This window comes from Dromaius novaehollandiae, chromosome 4, assembly GCF_036370855.1.
Source record: "Dromaius novaehollandiae isolate bDroNov1 chromosome 4, bDroNov1.hap1, whole genome shotgun sequence".
Lineage (NCBI taxonomy): Eukaryota > Metazoa > Chordata > Aves > Casuariiformes > Dromaiidae > Dromaius > Dromaius novaehollandiae.
In genome coordinates, this window is record NC_088101.1 from 20,636,316 (window position 1) to 20,655,908 (window position 19,593).

The 19,593-nt window shown below is 40.6% G+C and overlaps 1 long non-coding RNA gene across 1 annotated transcript in view; it reads left to right on the forward strand.

The window, feature by feature from the left end:
- The first annotated feature begins 19,410 nt into the window (after positions 1-19,410).
- The window catches only part of LOC112988340 (uncharacterized), a 99,401-nt gene continuing 99,218 nt past the window's right edge, over positions 19,411-19,593 (forward strand). The window contains exon 1 of the long non-coding RNA XR_010388914.1: positions 19,411-19,498. This is a non-coding gene — a long non-coding RNA (uncharacterized LOC112988340). The remainder of the gene's footprint in view (positions 19,499-19,593) is intronic.

The window sequence follows — 19,593 nt, forward strand, 5'->3', positions numbered from 1 at the left end:
GAATGCATGCTAAACTTCTGCACCATATTTGCTATTTTTAAATATTTCTCCAAAATTCCCATAAAGGAGTACATAAAAGATTTTAACTTTTTCTTGAGCAAATTTCTAAGGACGTTTTGTTGGTTTTCCTGAGCAGGCTTGTAGGCAGAGTTCAGGACTTTACCTTGCATTAAAGTTATAGCATCAAGCATTGACATGATACTGCATTTTTGAAAAATAGAGGAAGTGTGCCAAATATAGTGGTGCAGAACAGAAATCTCTGCAATATGAATTCACCAGTTGGAAACTAAACTGCATTTGTGCAGCTCTGATGGAGAAACAATCCTTAAAAATGGAAAATAGTCTTTGTTCTTTTATTGCATTTAGTTTACAAGATGAACAAGAACCAACAGGGCAAATAGCGGTTCTTAAGTGATTCCATTTGCTTTTTATTCTACGAAAATACAAATCCTTTCCTTTGGGAGGATTTATACAGCCTCTTACCATTCCTAGAGCAGCTATATTGCACAGGATCTTACCTTGGCAAAATTTGCTGTGTCTTAGTCCAACAAGAAAATACAGGGTAAAGGCAAAATGAGTGATCTTTAGAGAATTTGATTCTGCAATTAATAGTCTTAATCTAAAAAACCCCAAATTTAGGACTTCTACTCTGAAATGAGAAGTTAAACTCATGTTAGGTGAGGGATTGTAGATCCACATTTTCTTTTTCTTTTCTTCGACAAACTTCCTTATTTAGGGGCCCAGCTTCTTTATTCTTTCTGCCAATCACATAACTGCAGGAATTCCACTGTTTTGAGACTTTTTAATTGGGAGCATCTGATGTGTGGTGTAAAATTCAGGCAAAATGGCAAATCTCCTTTGAATTACTGACCAGGATTTCACTTTTGAGGTGCTAAGTCTGGCCAGATTCTGTTGCTGATGTAAATTGCCCGCCCTGTTTAAAGGTTACTGGGGGATGGAAAAGCTAATAATGATATCTAGTCCAAACAAAACAAAGCTGATGCAAAAAAGCCACAGGTAGGGGATGAGGCTGATCTCTTCCTTTGAGGCTGTGCCACTTGTTTGGACATGCTGCCTTGAGGAATTATTGGGGCCTTTTCTGCTGTACCTTGAATGTATCGGAAAGACTATTATTTCTTTACCATTGTTCAGAATTGAAGCTGGCCAGGAGGCTGATGGTTTCTCTTAGGTGTGGATCTTGTTACTGTGATCCATGTGTATGATACCTTAAGACAAGATAACTCCGTGTAGAACATATCATAAACCTCTCCAAATGTAAGCTGGTAGTAGTATAGTTTATGAATAACATATGTTAATGGTGCTCTGTGATACATGTCATCTGCTTAAGGTTTGGGTGCTGTTTGAGTTGATGCTTTGTATTGGTTTGAAATCCGTTTCTTTAGAAATTTGATCATTTTTGAGGCCGTAAAGTAGCAAAGAGGTGGGTGTCAACAGAGTTTTACTCCTGTAAGTGTTATGTTCTTTGCAAAGTTCCCTATTAAACTCTTTTTTGAAGATGTTCTCAGCTCTTCTACAAGGAGCAATTTATCTGAGTTTGAAGAACCAGTGAGCATGTTACTGTTATTTATTTGTTGTATCCCAGTTGCAGAATAGGTTTTTTGAATTTCCACCAATTTGCTACACTCAAAATCTTGTTACAGGCAAAAAGAGCACACCTCATATGCAAAGTCAAGAATTTGCTGTTAGTACAATTAAAGTCATAATAATTTAATCAAAATATTATTATTCCATTTACAATAATACTGATACTTACCATTCAGATTACATACAGCAAAAATGATGTATACACAAATTTTCTAGTATCTACCCCTTTCACTAATGTTATACGTACCCTTCTAGTGGCCCTCTGGGTCCTAAGGTCACTGGTTTCAGTCTTGGCAGAAAGGCAGGTGTATGGTGAGTTGTCAGCATCCCAAGTATCCTGAGCCTTTCTTTGGGAGGAATATGATGTTGATATTGATGGTTTCTTCCTCCTCACTTTAGGATCCACTTGCAGTCATACTTATGTTTGCTAACATGATCTACACCTTACTCTTTTTTCATTGGTCTGTAACTCCATATTACATCTAAATTTACTGTATATGGTGGTCTTGGCATATGCTGGAGACTTGTACTTTGTTCTCTTGGTTACCCCTACAGCTGGTTTTACTCAGCTTCCAAGCTTGCATCCCTCTCGCCAGTAACGGACCTCTGGTTGCCAGTCACTTATAGCCCTGGGGCCTCTGGGGTCATCTTGTGCCAGTACTGTCAAGGCCTCTGCTGCCATCCCGTGCTGTGTTTTGTTTTAGGATCCAGGATAATTTATGCGTCACACAATAACTACTTGTTATTGCTATTTACTACATAAACATAAGCCTTACATCACACAATTATACAAAGCCAAGAAAAAAATAAAACCGGGTAGGTAATAGTCACCTTGTAGTCATTAGATAATTGCTGCTACAGCTAAACAAGCTAAATCACAGGCAGGCCAAGGCAACTCCGGAGAAAGACTGACAAGTCCTGAGGCCCACACTGTTAGTGCAATGCAAAACCTGTGGGCTGCTGCAAGCGGTGACAACTCCATTTTATTGGGCAGCAAGGCTACAATACAGAGTTGGCAAATGGCAGAAGACGGTGTCTGGGGTCTCTGAGAGGCAAAGCTGGGGAAAGTGCAGTGGGGGACTACTTGGGCGTGCGAGGGGTCAACACAGCATGAGGAAAGAAGGAAGGTGTTCTGCTTTAGTTTGCTTTTTGTATCTTCAGGCATGAAAGCATTAAGGATGTGAGTGTCGTCTTAACTGCAGAGGCTTTGCAGGTATGACTTCAGTTTTAGAGAGGAGGGTATTTGACATTCCTCAGTTTTTGGGATCTGGGTTAGCGGGATGCAGACCAAGGTGGGCAGCTTGGTTATGCGAATTACCAAAGGACAGCCAATTCCAGATGTTTTTAGAGGTTGTCTTTGGCGCACCTTGCTGACCCTGCCGCTAGCCACCACTTCTCGGAGTGCAAACCTCCTGTGTTTTCTGTAGGAGACAGCAGCAGCCCTGTGATCTGCTTGAGACTTCCTCACAGTGGAGGAGGGTGAGTGATCCCCACTGATCCTGTCCCACAGAACCAGTTTCACCAAGAAACGTGCTCTGTTGGGGTGGAATACTTCAAAGTTAAGCGAAGCAATCACTGATGGGAGAAGTGAGACTTGCAAAATACCACAAGTCTGTATGACCTCCGAGTATTATTGCTCTTTATCTGTTTTTTCATTTTGTATTTTGAACACAACATTGACACCATTGAAAACCTGATTAATATTTGCAGCACAGTGGAATACTCCTTCAAACACATGCCCCCTGCCACACACAGAGAGGACATTAACTGAGTAGGCCTTTTGCCAGATGATGCTACTTCATTGTGCTTAGCAGTAGTTCATGCTACATGATAGCACAAAGATGCAGCTCATTAAATGGAAATCCTGATTCCTGTTTCCTACTGATGATGGCAGAAAGATAAAATAACTAGAAGAGTTAGTGTTTCAGCTGCTAACAGAACTAAAGAAATCTGCCCTGAAATGGAAGATGAGAAGCTGTTTTGGGAACACAGCTGAAACGGGAGTTTCAAATTGAGTAGGAATGACAGCCTCTCCTGAAAATGCCCTTTTGGGAATGGTGAGAACGCATGCCTACTTGGTCAAACAAGTAGCTCTTGTAGGAAAACCTTTCAGGCTAAAGAATCTCCTTTTGTGTGCTAGGATCCCCTCTACTTCACATAAAAGAAAAAGATTGAGTAGAACATGAAGAGGCATTGATAGCAAAACAAAAGAAACTAGGTGTTATTAAGGCTTTGGGGATTGGCTTTAGAGAAAAAGCCCACTTGGAAATCTCTTCTGAACACCGCAAGCACATTCCTGAGCCAGCATGGAGAAACCAGTGCACAGAAAGGGCTCATAAATCTCTGTGCATGTTGCATGGGATTCTGAATGCTCCTTTTCTGTACTCCATGCTCACAAGGTGTGCAAGAGAGAAGCTGCATATCACATACATTTTTTCCATATGTTGTCCAGCATCTCTCTCAGGGGAAAAAAATCCCCTGAAAACTAGCTGACCATGTTGGTTAGAAAAATCACTTCAGCAACATTTCCATTGGTTTAATTAATCTGGTTTCCAGCACAACTTCAGCCAGAAGGTGGTTAGCCTGGAGTTATTGCAGCTGCTGTTAGAGGACAGCAATAGGAAAAGATTGTCGGTAGTTTGAACGCTAGCTTGGTATTTTGGAGACCTGGCTGAAACGACCTGTTCTGCCACAGACTTCTATGTGCCTCTATTCCCTGTCCGTAGAATGTGAACAATAGTACTTTTTTCGCGTCTGAGTTTTTGTGAGGAAAGATAAAGTTATTAAATATCCTGAAAATTTTGTTTGGAAAAGAAACCATAAAATAGGTTTGACTGGAAAATCTTTCCTTTATTATCTGGAAAAAAAATCTTTTTTTTTTTAACTTAGCAATGCTATTTTGTTTTGTTTTGTCTCCCTTCATCCTCCCCTCTCAACCAGCCGTTATATTGATAGAGTTACATCCAAAGTTTGTCTCACTACAAAGAACCTAGTAGGGCAGTGGGAGTCAAAAGTGTTAAGAAATCCAAGACATGGAATTCATCACCACTAAATTATAACCCTTTCAAGAATTACTTTGAGAAACATGGGAACTGATTAGACCCTTCTTTAATGAAGCAAATCAAAGATGATGAATTTTATAGGCGGTATTGAGCTAGTTGTCACTAATAATTAGATTCAGATAAGACTCTCGTCTTTAATGTTTCTTGACTATACTTGGATGAGTTGGGACATACAATGAAAGTGTAATTACAGTCTTTGATATTTTGGTAGGTGTCTCAATGCTTCCTGGAAGTAGTCCAACAGGTTGTTTGGCCAAGCGATTTGTGGGTTATTCAATTGCCTGTACAAATAAAGGAAGAAGGAGAAAACTTTAATTGTTCATGCAGTAAAAGGTCTCCTCACATGCATTTTATGATGTGATATTTTAAATGCATCTAAGGAAAAGTCAGTCTAATGAAAGAACAAATGCTTTTTTCCTTTTATGTGGATTGTGTTAGTTGCATGCTTATTGTATTTTGTAAAGTTGAGACTTTTTAATGCTAACTATTAAAGCATAAAGTCCAGTGGGTCTTGGGGGGGTGGGTCTGAACCCTTTAAGGAATACAGTCTGTGAAAATACATTCTGAGGGGATGTATGTTGTTGTTGTGCTGGTGTTAGTACTACTACCCTGGGATTGTACCACTGTACAGCAAATGTGAATCAGGCCTTTAGTGTCTTTAAAACAAGCATGCATAATTTTGGTCTGAATGTTTACGGTTTAGCAAGGTCATAAGCAGTCTTAAAACAAGGTATTGAATTTAGAGACACTTATAATTTCAGATTTCTCTATCATATTCACAATTAATAAAACTTCAAACTGAGAGGTGTGAACTAGGTCTGGTAAGCTGCAGAAAGGGAAAAAAGTGTTTTGGAGACTGGGAAGGACAAGGGCAAATATGAAACAGAAGTAGCCTTATACTTGCTGGGATCAGTAGAAAGGAGCAGAAAGTGTTGTCCCAGTCTCTTCTGTGGAAGTGCTATGAAGGAAGGGAAAGGGGAAGAAATTTCTCCCGTGGGTGAACTACCTTAGAATAGCACCAACGTACCTGGGAGGCAGAAGTCCCTGCTGACGCACTGAGTCAGTAGCTGTGACCATGTTGGGAAGGGCAGCGTCAGCTCTTTGGGGGTCACTAGATGGAGAGCTGGAGGGAAAACCCAGACTTAGTTACTGTTCATGTAGTTGCTGTAGTAGGTGGGAACTTGATCCACCTGAGTCCACCAAGTGTGAAACAATGTTCCAGAGACCTTTGTCCCTACCTTATTTTCCGTATACCTTGCTGAATAACCAGAGAGGAGGATGGAGCGAAGGCTCTCTGCTGCAAGGTGTTCTAGGGCTGCTTGTGATAGCTAGCATGCATGGATGAGAGCGGAGGAGTAAGGGTGCCGTGCACGTTGATCTCTCCTTTCCTTCTGATTGCCGTACCTCTCCCATATTGTCACTTGTACTGAAAGAGTAGTCAAATGCTGAAGTAGCTTGTTCAGTCAGGGTCATTTAATATGAATTTCTGCTCCTTGTTACAAGAAGCAGCTTAATCTGTCCGGTAAGTCCACTGATAGTAGAGTTAGTGCTGTTGTTCTGAATTACACCTGTTGAAAGCAGTTGCCCCATAATACTTAAACTCTAGGTTAGTAAGTTCTGGAGGTATTTCAGAATGATGTTTTACATTATCAAAATTAGATAATTTGTCAATTTAAACAAAATTGAATGACTTCATGGAAATCGGTCATAAACCTTCATTTGATCTCTGATTCACTGGATTTTTTTTATAGTAATTTTTGATAATTGACATGCCTGAGCTGTTCAGAACAACAGATACTTTCCCGCAGCAACTACAACATCAGTCTTGCAGTTTGGTGAGAGAATACAGCCTTGTACATTCCCCGCCTTAGGTTCGTCAGCAGCAGTTTGTAGCTTCAGGGGGCATGAACCATGCATCTGGGGCATTTGGTTACATTTTCATTCCAAAAGTCAGGAAATTTTCCAGATATGTTTGGTAAGAGAGCTAACCCTGGGTGGGTCTGTGCTAATGATGATTATTTTGATCTTTCCAGGGATTACTGATGCCTTTCAAAAGCCTAATGATACTATTTTAACTGGGGAACGTCTTGTTTTTTGCAATAATTGCCAGAGGATGGGAGGAAAGAAAGGGAAAGGAGGAGTGCCATTTGGAAATCTTCACAAATACTAAATTTCATATGGACTTAAGCTCAGTACACTAGAAGATCTTTTAAGTATTAGCACACAAAATTCAACCATCTGTTATGCAACTACAGCTTTAGTCTAATGAATTATCTATGGATTCAAACCATCCCTGGTTAATTAAAGTTACCAGCTTTAATTAAGATACATTAAAGCTAAAATTTTGTTCCCTGTCCTTAGCTAAAAATTCACGGCCTTCTCTTTCTCTTCCTCCCTGTCCCCGTTCTCCCTCTCCCATTCTACGTCTCCTATTTCAAATAAGTTTCAGATACAGTATTTGGAAAATCCATACACATTAAGTGAACTATCCTTGGGGTCATCCTCCTTCGATACTTCAAATTACTGTTATCTCAAACAGAGCCCAGATTTGAAGCTTTTTCTCCGTGGGTGGTGACGATGACAAATGTAAAGCATTCAGCTAAGATGCAGAGGGAAGAATTAGGAAGAGCAATATAAGAGTCAGTTGTGTCTGTAGAAATCACATCACTGGAAGGTATGTCAAATGTCAGTTATATAAGAAGAAAGTTACAAAGCTTCAAAAGGCTCTTAGATGTGAGAAACACAATCATTTTCAAGCATTGCATTTCAGTCAGTGTGTGTGGGGGGGGTTCGCATGAAAGACTAAAAATGAAATTAGTAGTTGTGTCATTTTTGTATGCATCACAGCTGATAAAAACAGGAACCCTTACAAAATTGCTACTGTTTTGCTGAATAAACTTATTAGGCCTTTTGTTAAATAAGATTGTGTAGTTAAGGAAAACCGCGTCTGCTATCATATTTTTATTTTGCTCATAACAATACTCTTGCTGTGCATAGTAACAGGATGACCTGAAACTGTTCGTTTGTGTGCACAAATGAGATGGCTGACGGGCAAGAAAAGCTCAACATTCAAACCAGTAATGCGGTCAAACAGAAAATGCAATTTCAAAGACAAGGCATTAACAGAGTGCTTATGGTATATAAAATAATTGAACTCGTAACAAAAAGAAAATATTATAGTAGGTGCAGTCACTAGCATTGTTTGCCTGTGTATGGGACTAGGGGTCTAATAAATGAGTAACTTTTTCTGTTTTCTCTTAACTGTGTATACAGTGCTGTCTATGCCAAATGCTTTTTATTTTCCTTCCCTTGTTGACTGGAAAATGGTAAATAATGCACCCTCTGGTAGGAGTTTCTGTTCACATGGATTTGCATAGCTCAGGAATCTTAGAAGTGAGCAAACATTCCTCTCACATCTGGAACGACTCTGAATTATCACCAGTAACGTCCCCGCTACAAATGGCTGGACAAGACAGCAAGGCACTGTGTCAGATTTAGTCCAATTCCTTCCGCATTTGAATGAACATGAACTAAAATACTGAGGTGGTTGCTGTTCCTTGAGCCCTATTTAAAACAAAAGCAGCCAGATTTGTAATAATGGCTAGTTTTTAGCTATGAGTTGGCTTGATTTTAGACTAGTTTCAAGAGAGCCTTATCCCCTGTGTTTATTCCCATACTTGATAGATAACGTATTCTGTAATAACAATGGTATTTACACTCTGGTGATGTTGTGCTAAAATGTGCCGGAGATCCCACGGCAGTGCTCGGTCGCAGTCGTTCAGTCGACAGGCTGAATGTGCTCCTTTCCAGATGAATACAAAATGTTCTCCTTTGGAGATGACTGCAGCCATGTCTAGCTTGTCTCCTAGCAGCTCTCCTGCCCTGCGAACAGGTGGCCAGCACATTGGTGCAAAATGTCCAGCCACGCTGCTGTCTTCAATTAGGAGCCAGCCGAAGCTGACTCACCCGTTCCTATGGAGCTCTTGTCAACCTGGCCGCTTGCAGCCCAAAGTGTTAATGTGTATTTACCGCAGTGCGGTTGTCAATCACTCACACCAACACCCTCATGGTAAGTATCTGCTCTTAAAGGGTTAGCGGCGGGGCTGTGGGGATGCGACTGCTTCCTCCAACCTGCGAAACTGGGGACTGCGATTTCGTTTCTTTGCATCTGTTCCTTTTATTTTCCATGGGCTGAGTAACAATTTACCACCCAAAGAGATGAAGGGGTATATCCCATGCTTGTTGTGTTTGGATACCAGCACAAAGATGAGATGGTCTGTGGTGAAGTCTTGTGGTTTAGGAAATCGTACTGCCTATTTTATTTTTCCAGCAGGGTAAATCAAAGAAATAAATAGAAAATAAGTAATTTTTTTAAATTTCATTTTCCATAACCAAGGTCATACTCGGAGTAGTTTATGAGCGTGCCTTAATACTGTGCCCCCCCGGCCCATGCGGTCTGCTGTTCTGTCCCGTTTCCAAGGGGCAGAGGAGTGAGGACTGGTTAGTTTTGAGGACTTTAAGCAATTCTCAGGCAGCCTCTCTACTACTGCTGCAACCCCTCGTTCCTGCGTAGATTCATCACAGCTGTTTGTGGCACAGCATTGGCCGCTGTTCGGGCCCTGTAGTGGAAAGCATGCCCATCTGCAGCCCAAAGGCAGCTTGGTCCCTCAACCTAATTCTTACGGGATTGTGGCTCTTGATTGCTGGGCTCCTGCCACAGAGGTGATTTAATACCTTTTGGGTCTTTGTGGACCAGGGTTGATGGAAGGTCAGATCCCAGCTCAGTGAGAAACATGCAAGTTTTTGCTTTGTTTTTTTCCCAGTTTAGGCTCTGGCAACCCTGATGCAATCCTCACCTTTTTTTTCCTCTCCTGTTCCCCACTTCTGGCTCTTACAGCCTTGTCTAGACTACAGATATGGATGGTGTGGGAATACTGGGCAAGTGTGCATGCACGTACATGCACACACACATTTTATGTCTTATAAACTTCATATTACCTATGTGGAGTACTCCTGCCTGAATGAATAGCGTTAAATCAAAACAGGCTGTGAGAGGGGAACAACAGGAAATGAAAGAATGGCTAAGATAAGGTATTCAGCTACCTCAACTGGTTTAATAAAAATGTTGCTGGTACCTCTCTCTTGGTATGCTTTGCCTTGCTTGTGTCCTTAGCTCGTGACACTGTTGCGACTGCAAAGCTCACTGGGAGGTGGATTTTTTGGGAGAGGGGTGCACAGAGACCGAAATGGTACCTGAGCGAGTGTCCTAACCCACTGACCCAGCCGGTACCACCACAGCCCGTAGACGGGCTGATTGCACATCATGCCTTCGTTCACAAGTGTCGTTTTTGCACAAGTGCTCACGCGGCTGTTGAGGTTGGAGGCGCTTGGGTCATCACCGCGTGCGCTGTGCTGCCGCCGGGGTTGCTCAGAGCGCAGGTGCTGGTCTACGGGTGCAGCAGTGTGCTTGTCTGCTGGGAGCAACCGTCAGTGTTTCTGCTAGCTTTGAGGTCCTGTCTACAGCACTGGTTGCACTTCTATGACACCTTTCCATTACTGGCTGCATGAGGAACAGAATTCGGATATTTTTTTGGTCTTGTCAGACCACTTAGCGCGTATGAACACAGAAGATACCGTCTTGTGGTTGTTTTACTTGATTAGTGTCTGCTCTTGTTATATCCCTGTAGATCTAAGTCTCTCAAAGATATAAAGGGTGAGATAATTTAGTGAATCTTAATTAAACAACCAGCGCATTTTCAAAAACAGATTTTTTTTTTCTTTAGTGATTTGTGCTTATGGTAAGGCTTGTGTCTCAGAGATGCTCCCACAGGAATGTAAGACTTTAGTAAGCCTCTGCATTTTCTGCTGCAAATGTAAAATGTGTTTCTTCAACTGACTTTGTCTTCTACAGAAGTTAAGCATGTTCTGTGCAAGGGTGGGAAAACCCAAATCCCGCTAACACAAAACATACCCTGCACACTCACTTGTTCCCCTGGCAGCACGAGGAGAGAGAGGGAGAATGAGCTGCATGTGACTGGTATTAGTCACACTCATTAACGTCCTGCTGGAAGGTGTATTGCTCTGAAGAGGCTGTTACAGGGAATTACACCCTCCCGCAGCAGGGCCGCTCACCCAAATACAGGGAGCTAGCTCTGCCCCATTGAGAGAAATAGTAGCAGAGCTAAACTAAGTAGTTGCAGAGTATTTAGGAGTAATGGACAAAAGTCAAAACGTTTGGAAGTCTTACTAGGTGCTAATTCTAGGCTTCCCCTTGGGTCCCGTTCTCCTCCTCTTGTGTTCTCCTTTTAGTAGAGCGTTTTTCTTTCTACGACCTCTTCTTTGCTTGGTCTTTTCCTTAATATCATTCGAGAGTCTCTGTCTCTCCCCTCCTTTGGATCTGCTTCATCCCAGTGTAAATTATTATTTTTTAGCTGCCCTCTTTGGTTTTCTGCAGAGCGCTGTTCTTTGTCTGGAGGTGTTTTTCCTCGGTTAGTAGGATGCCTTGCACAGTGGGGTCCTCTCCAGTGGTGGGGCTCCTGGGCTCAGCAGTAATGAAAATAATGAAGGCATGATACTTCATCACCATTTGCTTTTATGCTGTTGTCAGTAATTGGGTTGGTGTAATAGGCAAAATAGTAGACTAATTGCCATGTTTTGATACTTTGAGTCTGGTTTGTTACAATTATCTGGCAGAAGAGCTTGATTAATGCAGGTTATTTGGAAACCGCTTGGCTGGCAATAGAATCAGACCCGAAGAAGCCATCCTAATGGCACCCAGATGCTTCACAAAATCACTGGGCGATCTGAGTGTGCTTATGCAATCGTTTCTTCCATCTTAACTAGCCTGCGACTGAATACGTTCCTTAGTGAGCTGCGTCACTACGCAGCTATGTAAAAATTCTTGGAGCCGCAAAAGCCTTTTCCCTTGGTGTAATGAAAAATCACATGCACGTACAGCATAACCATGCTATAGGAAGGGCTGCTGGGCTGGATTCTCTAGTATGCTATGCTTGATTTGCCCCAAGTCAGGAAGGCAAAACTTGCTCTTTGCTTTGCCGTAGCCGGGTGAGCTGTGAGAGCTTTACAGCTGCTTTGCGTTCCCCAAGTGGTGTAAATTGGGCAGAGTGCATTAGTGTACTAATGAATCTAAATTTTTCAAGTGAATATAAAAGCAATTTTGTTGTGTTGGTTGTTTTGTGAAACATAAGCATGTTATTTGTTTTCAGCTGACAGGTTATAATCATCCAATAGGCTTGATTAGCACCTACTGTGGTGTAAGCATAGTAGTCTTTGGCAAGTAGGTGGAGCAGAAGATGAACTGATTTTAACTATATGGCTTTTCAGCTTGGTTTATATGCCACCATTCAGTATTTATTTGCTGTCCTTTAATGTGTATTTTGACTTGTAAGCAATTAATCTAGGTAATTAGTCAGAGGTCTAAATTTAATTCAGATTCACTTTCAATATTTTAAAATCTCTTGATCTGTGTGGCACTGCTCTCTGGAGTACCTCTGATTTTAAAGTTCATTTGTATGTTACAGCTGGGTTAAAATAAAGTTCAGTTCAGATAACTATGAAAATGTCTGAGCATGTCAGTGACATTGGTTTGCCATACCTTCCTGTCCTTCAGCACTGGCAGCACCCGAAGACTTCAGTGAGAAATTCATCTATGAAATATTGGTACGTTGGGGTTCAGAGTGACTGACTAGATTTATGTTCTCACGAGGGCTTAAACTGTCAGCGTGTATGTTGAGACTGTTCATTTATTTATTCATCTGGGTAAAGGCACCAAAACTATTTTGTTCTTGTTGTTCTGTTCTGAAAATAAGGGAAAAATCCCAGTGTGTTAGGATCTCACTTGGAAAAACAAGTATATACTATTGAACTGTTTCTGCATCCTTTGGGACTCTGAAGCCGCTACTAACCAAGCAGAATATTGTATGAGAAAGGGCTGCAAAATCAAACTCCATGTATGTGGGCTAGATACATATAGTATGAATAAAACAGAATGAACGTAAAAAGAAATGAAAGAGGGTAATGGTGAAGAAAAAAAAATGCCTGTACTTGCTAGGCTTGGCAGCGTAATTTTTGCAGAAGTTAAGAAGTGGAATGATAGAAAAGCTGTGATAGTAGGGCTGCTCTGTGGCTTTGTCCACAGACCGTGCTAGCTAGGTGTGAAAAGGCTTGACAGATCCCTGGAGATTTCCTGAGGACTCTCGGTTTTCTCAGCAGGAACACTACCGCTTTCTTACCCGGACCATGACTACATTTTTTTTGCAACTGTAAATATCAGCCAGCGCAAGAGTAAGTAACAGAGACAAGACGCAGGTCTCTTCAGGAGCCTGCTCCGCGGGGGGACTGCGAAAGTACGTCTTTTCCCTTTCTTTTTTGGCAAGCCCTTCTTAGCGTTCAGTAGTTTGCAGATGATGGGAGCAGAGGAGGTCCCCGCTGTGCTCGAAGGGTGTGGGCGACGGGGCCAAGTCTGGCGGGTCAGCGCGGTGCTGGGCCTCTGGGGGCTGGAGGAGGGCTGCTCACGTGGCGGTGGGCGGAAACACGCCTGTACCCCTTTGTGCCTGTGCCAACAACGTCCTCAAAAACTTTCCTCCTCCGCCGGTGTTAACTGTTTTGACTGCTTGCAGGAAAAAAATGAAGTCCCTTTAAACCTTTTTCTTTTTTCTTCTTTTCGAACGAGGCTGAGGAAGCCAAGTTGTTTTAACCTCCTAACTGTCTGTTCTTTTATTTGTTCTGGTAGCTCTGTTTTGGTTTAAATAAATGTTTTATGAGCTTGGCTGACCATGAGTGTACACAGGGTTCCAGATGAGGCCTTGCTGGTGTCTTGTACAAGGACACTAATGCTTGTCCCTGCTGGAAATACCTCAAGATGCATCCAGGGATTCCTTCTGCCATGTCCATAGTTAGATGGGATAAATGGCTGAGGGTCACCCTCTGTTTGGAAGATGTAACTAGCTCTTTCTATCCTCTGTTGTCTTCTTCTGAGGAGCTGTCGTAGTAGAAATATGTATTAATCCCCTTCCTGATTTTCTGCTCCTTTACATCCTCTTTATTACACCTATCCTTAAGATCACCCAATTCTTTTCCTGTAGGATACGCCAGCCCACTGCTGCATTAACGCTGTTGGCAATCTCGCTAGCATATTGTTCCTGTTTGTGAAAATGTCACTAAATGAAATCGGTGCGCTCCAAGACTGAGCCCTTGAGGAGCTGCACTAGTAATCTCCTTCTAGCCTGATAGTTTCAATACTTCCACAGTATTAGAAGTCCTCTTTGCTATCTCCTTTACAGTCCTGTTGCTAATCTCTGTCTTTACCAGTTGAATTAATAACTTCCGATATGGCACAATATCACATGCTTCAGTGAAGTCCAGCAGATTAGATTTTCTGTGTTCCTTTTATCTAGAAAATGAATTACCTTATCAGATAAGATAAGTACGCTAGCTGTTTGAAACACGTTTATGAGCTTGGCCGAGGAGCCAAAGGGACAGCATTACCATCTGTGGGATTATGACATACTGTCGTTAGAAAGTTCGTATTGATTTTTGGATAAGAACTGTGCTAATAAGCACCTTGAATAGAATACTATGAATTTTTTTTGTTGCTGGTGCCTAAACATTACCTGGAAACTGCTTTTATTATATTGTTAGATTTTATTCTTGCTAACACTGTTTAGCCACCTGAATTTCATTTTCATGGAGTTTTGCCTACTCCGTATTAAACCGGGATATCCAGTGGCAATCTGATAGTATCTACTGTGTGGGTGGAGGAGAAAAGTATGCAAAATGTTTAGAAGAGTTCTGTTTAGTTTACTGTGCAGCAGGAAAAAGTCTCTACTATTATTACTTGGACTATAAAATAACTACTAAAACCACTCAGCTGTATTCTTCTGATTTAGTTTCTCTGATACCCTTTATAAAAAAAGAAGGCCTGCAGCATACCTTTTGCATCATCTGGTCTAGTCATCACACCCTACAATTTACTACTTAAGTGGTTATTAACAGGCAGAGCAGTTACTTCTCATAAGGCTGCACAGTTTTTGCTGCTCAGTCTTTAAACAGGGAACATCAGTCTGTTTCTAAAGTCTCAGTAGGAGAAGTAAACTTATATAGAAGAATTGGAAGAAACAATTTCTACTGTGAATTTGGAATTCTTTAGTAGTTGCTTGCAGTTGTCAGCTTGGCAGTGACTGGGTATCTTACTGCACAGTCTAGGAAAACAAGTGTTTGTTCACATAGGTCTCAACACAGTTGTGTCAGTGTAATGCATGCAAATAAAGAAAATACTAAAAATATATTAATCCTTCTAGGGGTTTATAAAAAAAAAATGGAGAACATCCTGTCGCACTTCAAGTGAACAACATAAGAATCCCTGCAAATAAATGGCCACCAGGTATATTATGTGTCATAGCAGTAAAACCACAAATTAAAGTCACCTCTGTCGCCGTAAACCTTACATTTTTCTGTGACAAATATAATTATGCTTTGGCTTCTTAATGTCATTGTGATACTGCTAATGTCTAAGACTCAACAATGATTCTTCTTAAGAAGAGTAGTGCCAGTTATTACACTGGTGAAGATTAGTCTAGATAAATCAGGTTCAGTGATCATCTTTCACTTCTTCATCCATGATGAAGTGGTATAGTGTTGTCCAAGTTGCGGAATCCCTTTTCAAAAGACTGTCAGATTTCGCAACAACTTTCCAAGTTGTTTGAGTAGCATTCTCATTTTCATGGGAAAACACTAACAGTTTGTACAGAGAGCTTGGATGGGATGCAATAACATTATTCTTCCGAGTACAGCACTTACACTCTGTGTGCATCAGCTTCACCAGTGGGAGCATGGAAAGCTTCTTGTACAGGTGTTAAGTGTGAAACCCTATTTGGCTTTTACAGAAGTTCCCCCCACACCCACCTCCTGAGATTCAGAAGCTGACATCTGTTTTGGTTCCTTGACTGAGTGTTTGGTTGAGACAGAACCAGTCAAGAGTACCATTCTGTATCGTTTATTCCTAGTGATGGTTTATTGACTACAAAAGCACGTGCACTTGTCCGTGTGACTAAATGATAAAGTAATTAAATATCAAGCCATAGAAAACCATTAAACATGAGAAGATGTTTGTGGTAGACCTGCGTATCTGAGCTGCAAGGTATCTTTCTGTGCGTGTGTGTATGTATGCTTGTTACGGGGAATGGGGGGAAATTGTTCTTCTCTGGACAGGTTCCTTACCAGATGTTTCTTACTACATCAGATGATTGAGGCACCAAAGTACATCTGGCTATTAAAGTATCTTTATATGGTTGCATGATTTATTCAGGCAGCATGGTTGAAACTAGTGAGTTTAGAAAAATGTAAATAGCCCTTACTGATACCTGGATAGAGACAGTAAGCTTTGGAACTTTAATTAGACAACAGTGCTGTGCTGAACTATGTGGCTTGTTTGTTTATTTTTAAGGCTACTATATTCAAGCAGCCTTCTATTTACTTTCTGCTATTTTGGTATTTTTGCTTAGAGTCAAGGGACTTAAATAAACCCAGAGTCTCTGTGGGTTATAGTTATGTACTGTTTTATACATGCTGGAAAGCTATAAGCCTTCAGGCTGAGATAACTGCATAATAAACATATATTTTATGAAATAATACATTTTACACATGTTACTTTAAAAAAAAAAAAAAAAAAAAAAAAGCCAAAGTGTTCATCTCTGTCTGCCACAGCAGACCTCTATCAAAAATAAATTTAGACGATCTCCAGTTGTTTTCTCAGTTTTGGAAAAAGTATGGTTTTACTTAAGGTTTCCATAGGGCAGCGAGGACCACATTTAAATATGTTCAGTGAGTCTAATGACGCTATGAAATCCAACTCAAACAAATTGGCATTTAGGGGGAACAAAGGAGGTGTCATTGACAACACAGAAAGATCCTTAAAATTTAAGGCTTTGCTATTATGCCCGTCAGTTCATTGCTACTGATGAAATATTAGGTACAACGTTGTTTGGTGTATGCAAGGATGCAATGTACTACAATATTCTAGTACAATTATTGGGCATGTATTTAATCAGTAGAAAATACCTGTTTACAAAATGGCCCAAAAGTTGGTTCAATGTTCCTTTCAGTCTAAAACTTCTACCACGTCAGAGACCAAGTCCAGACTTGCAGGCATTCAAGTTCTTCAGCTTTGGTTAGCTGGTTAGAAGGCAAAATGCCAAGTCGTTGTCATCTCCTCTGAGTAATTTCTGGATACTGTTCCCTTTTTAATTTCTGGATAGTATCAATAAAATATCCTAATGACACAGTAATTACGTATGGCATATAACAGCATGCATGGCCTCTTTTATAGCACTGTTCCAGCTACAAGGGTGTTATTTTGCCTTGCTCTAGTAAAGGATTAAGTAGCAATGTAAACTTTTTATGTTACTGGGCATCTTAGCTAAAAATCATAGAAATGAGTAGCTGAAGTTTGTTCGTCTGAGCTAAGTTTCTCCTGTAGGTTCAGGTAAACCTCAGTGCAGCCGTTCAAATACAGATTTTGCTTGAAAGTACTTCTTTATAACCATAAATGGCTTGCAACTTTTTCTCTCCTAGCTGGTGGCTTAATATTGAAGAAGAAGAAATCTTTTCGATCCTAGTTGCTTTTGATATGATCTTTAGCCTTTGACATTAGTACTCACTTCTATTTCATTTCTCCTCCTCCTTTTTCTTCAATATGATTCTAAGAAAATCTGAGTTTTGAAAAGGATTTCCTGTCCTGCAGATTAAATTCTAATGAATAACTTGGAAGGTAATCTTTCCCTTAAAGAATGGTGCAATTTTACTCTTCAGAATTAAAATTTCGTTCCTCTCACACATCCTGGCCTCCAGTGCAGTCAATCTAGAACTATAAAAAGTAATTCAGACTGTCCAGAAAATTATGTTTGTCATTTTATGGCCAAAAGAGAAAAATAAAGTAACAACTGCAGAATATTTCATATTTTGACTAACATACTGTTCTGAAATAATGCCCAGTTCACAAATGGCAAAATGTATTTTGGCTGTCTCGTGCTGTCATTCTCTATGGATTGGGTTTCCTGGTTGTACTACTGTATTCACAATAAATCACCGCCTCCCTCTCGGTGAGGAGAACAGAGCTATTGTGAGAGATGCAGCCCAGCCTAGAGAGGAGAACATGGTTGGTAACTTCCACAAGGTGTAGTTAATGTTCATATGAACAAAATTAATATTTTACCAATATGAATTTGCTTCTAGGTTTTCATTCGTTATGCTTTTCACTGACCTATCGGTATTTTCCCATGGAAAGCTGATAGTTTTTGCAGGAATATATCCATTAGTTGGAAAAACAAACTTCTGTGAGAAAGAGTTTTAAGGCTGAATGAATGGTTTTGCATTGGAAATGTTGGTCTTTGTGAGTCAGTGACCAGAGTAGAAAGGTACGTTTTATGCGTTTTATGGTAGCTGTAGCTTCTGTACAAAGGTGGTCCCAACTTAAAGCAAAAGGATGACGAATACTCAGACAAAGCCATCTTGATCTATAGCCCACACAGTCCTTACAACAAGCATGATGTTACACTGACTACAGCATATGGCTTCATTAATTTTACTGAATGTTAGCATTCCCTGTTTTTTTTTTAATGCGACTTTCATGGTCCTTTTATTTTATTTGGATATACAAGTTTTCTCTGTTACTTCAGGTGAACAAATCAGTATGAACGTTTTAACAAAATAGAGCCAGAGATTCTTACAAAATCTGTGGCCAGATGGTATTGAGAAATCCAGAACTGTGCACATCACGGTTGCATCATAGCGTGCCACTGTGGTTTTGGGGCAAGTTCATTTCAGGGTGGAAACACCCTTAGGCTGAAATCCAAGCTTTGTAGTGTTTGTATTTCTTTTAAAAATATACTTTTATTTATACATGGAAAATAAACACCAAAACCTGTTAGTTTCTACTCATGTCAGTGTACTATTTAGTCTCTCTCTTCCTTTGCTCTTTAAATGATTTTTATTGCAACGTTATTTATCTCAACTGTTCTCATGTCATCCTGATTCCTGGGATAGCAGCTCTGGATGATCGTACTGTAAATCTGCATGCATGAAATCACTGAAAAAAACATTTTCCCAGCATATTGTTACTACAGAAGCATGCATATCCATTCCGTGCTTTTACTGTGGGACATCCAACGCTTGACTTTTTTTTCTTAATTCTGTAGCAATGTGATGAGTTTAGATTTGGTTCCTTTTACAGGAGGACTAGATGGCCTTGCACAAACATCTGTGCAGGAAAGCAGCATAGAAGTCGCTCTCCAAATTTGTATAGCTGTGTAAATCCCAACTCCCCTGATGTGCGACTATATTTATGCATGCAAATTGAGTATTTGGCCTTTTTTTGCACAGGAGCAAGCATTTGCTGCTGTAGCCAGTGCCGTATCTTAAAAAGTTATTTCAATCACACTGCTGAAAAGGGATGTGATCACCAGTATATTTACCTGCTGGCGTAATACGTCCCTAAGCTCATTAACTTTGCTGGTAAAATGTTTTAATGTAGACCAAGTTTCAGACAGGTAGACAGTTAGTGGTTGCTTTTAAACCACAGAAAGCACACAATCCTTCAGGTTAAAATCTATTCAAATGGCTTTGAAAATGCAAAATATGAATTAGTTCTAAGTAATTTATAGAATGTTCAATTTTGTTGAGGATGGTACAAATCCTGTAACGCTGATTTTGTTCTTTTTACAGTATTTATGTACACCTGGGATGGTTACTTACTCAAACGCTTGTGCTTTGGACTGAAAAAGTGACAGGCCAACAATGATTCGCGAAAGGCACAGGTAGGAAGTATTTGCACAGTCGTCCTGTACTGATGGCATTGCCGCGCCGGCCTAGATCATGACGGCTGATTTTCTCCTCCCTGGTCGTATCCTGC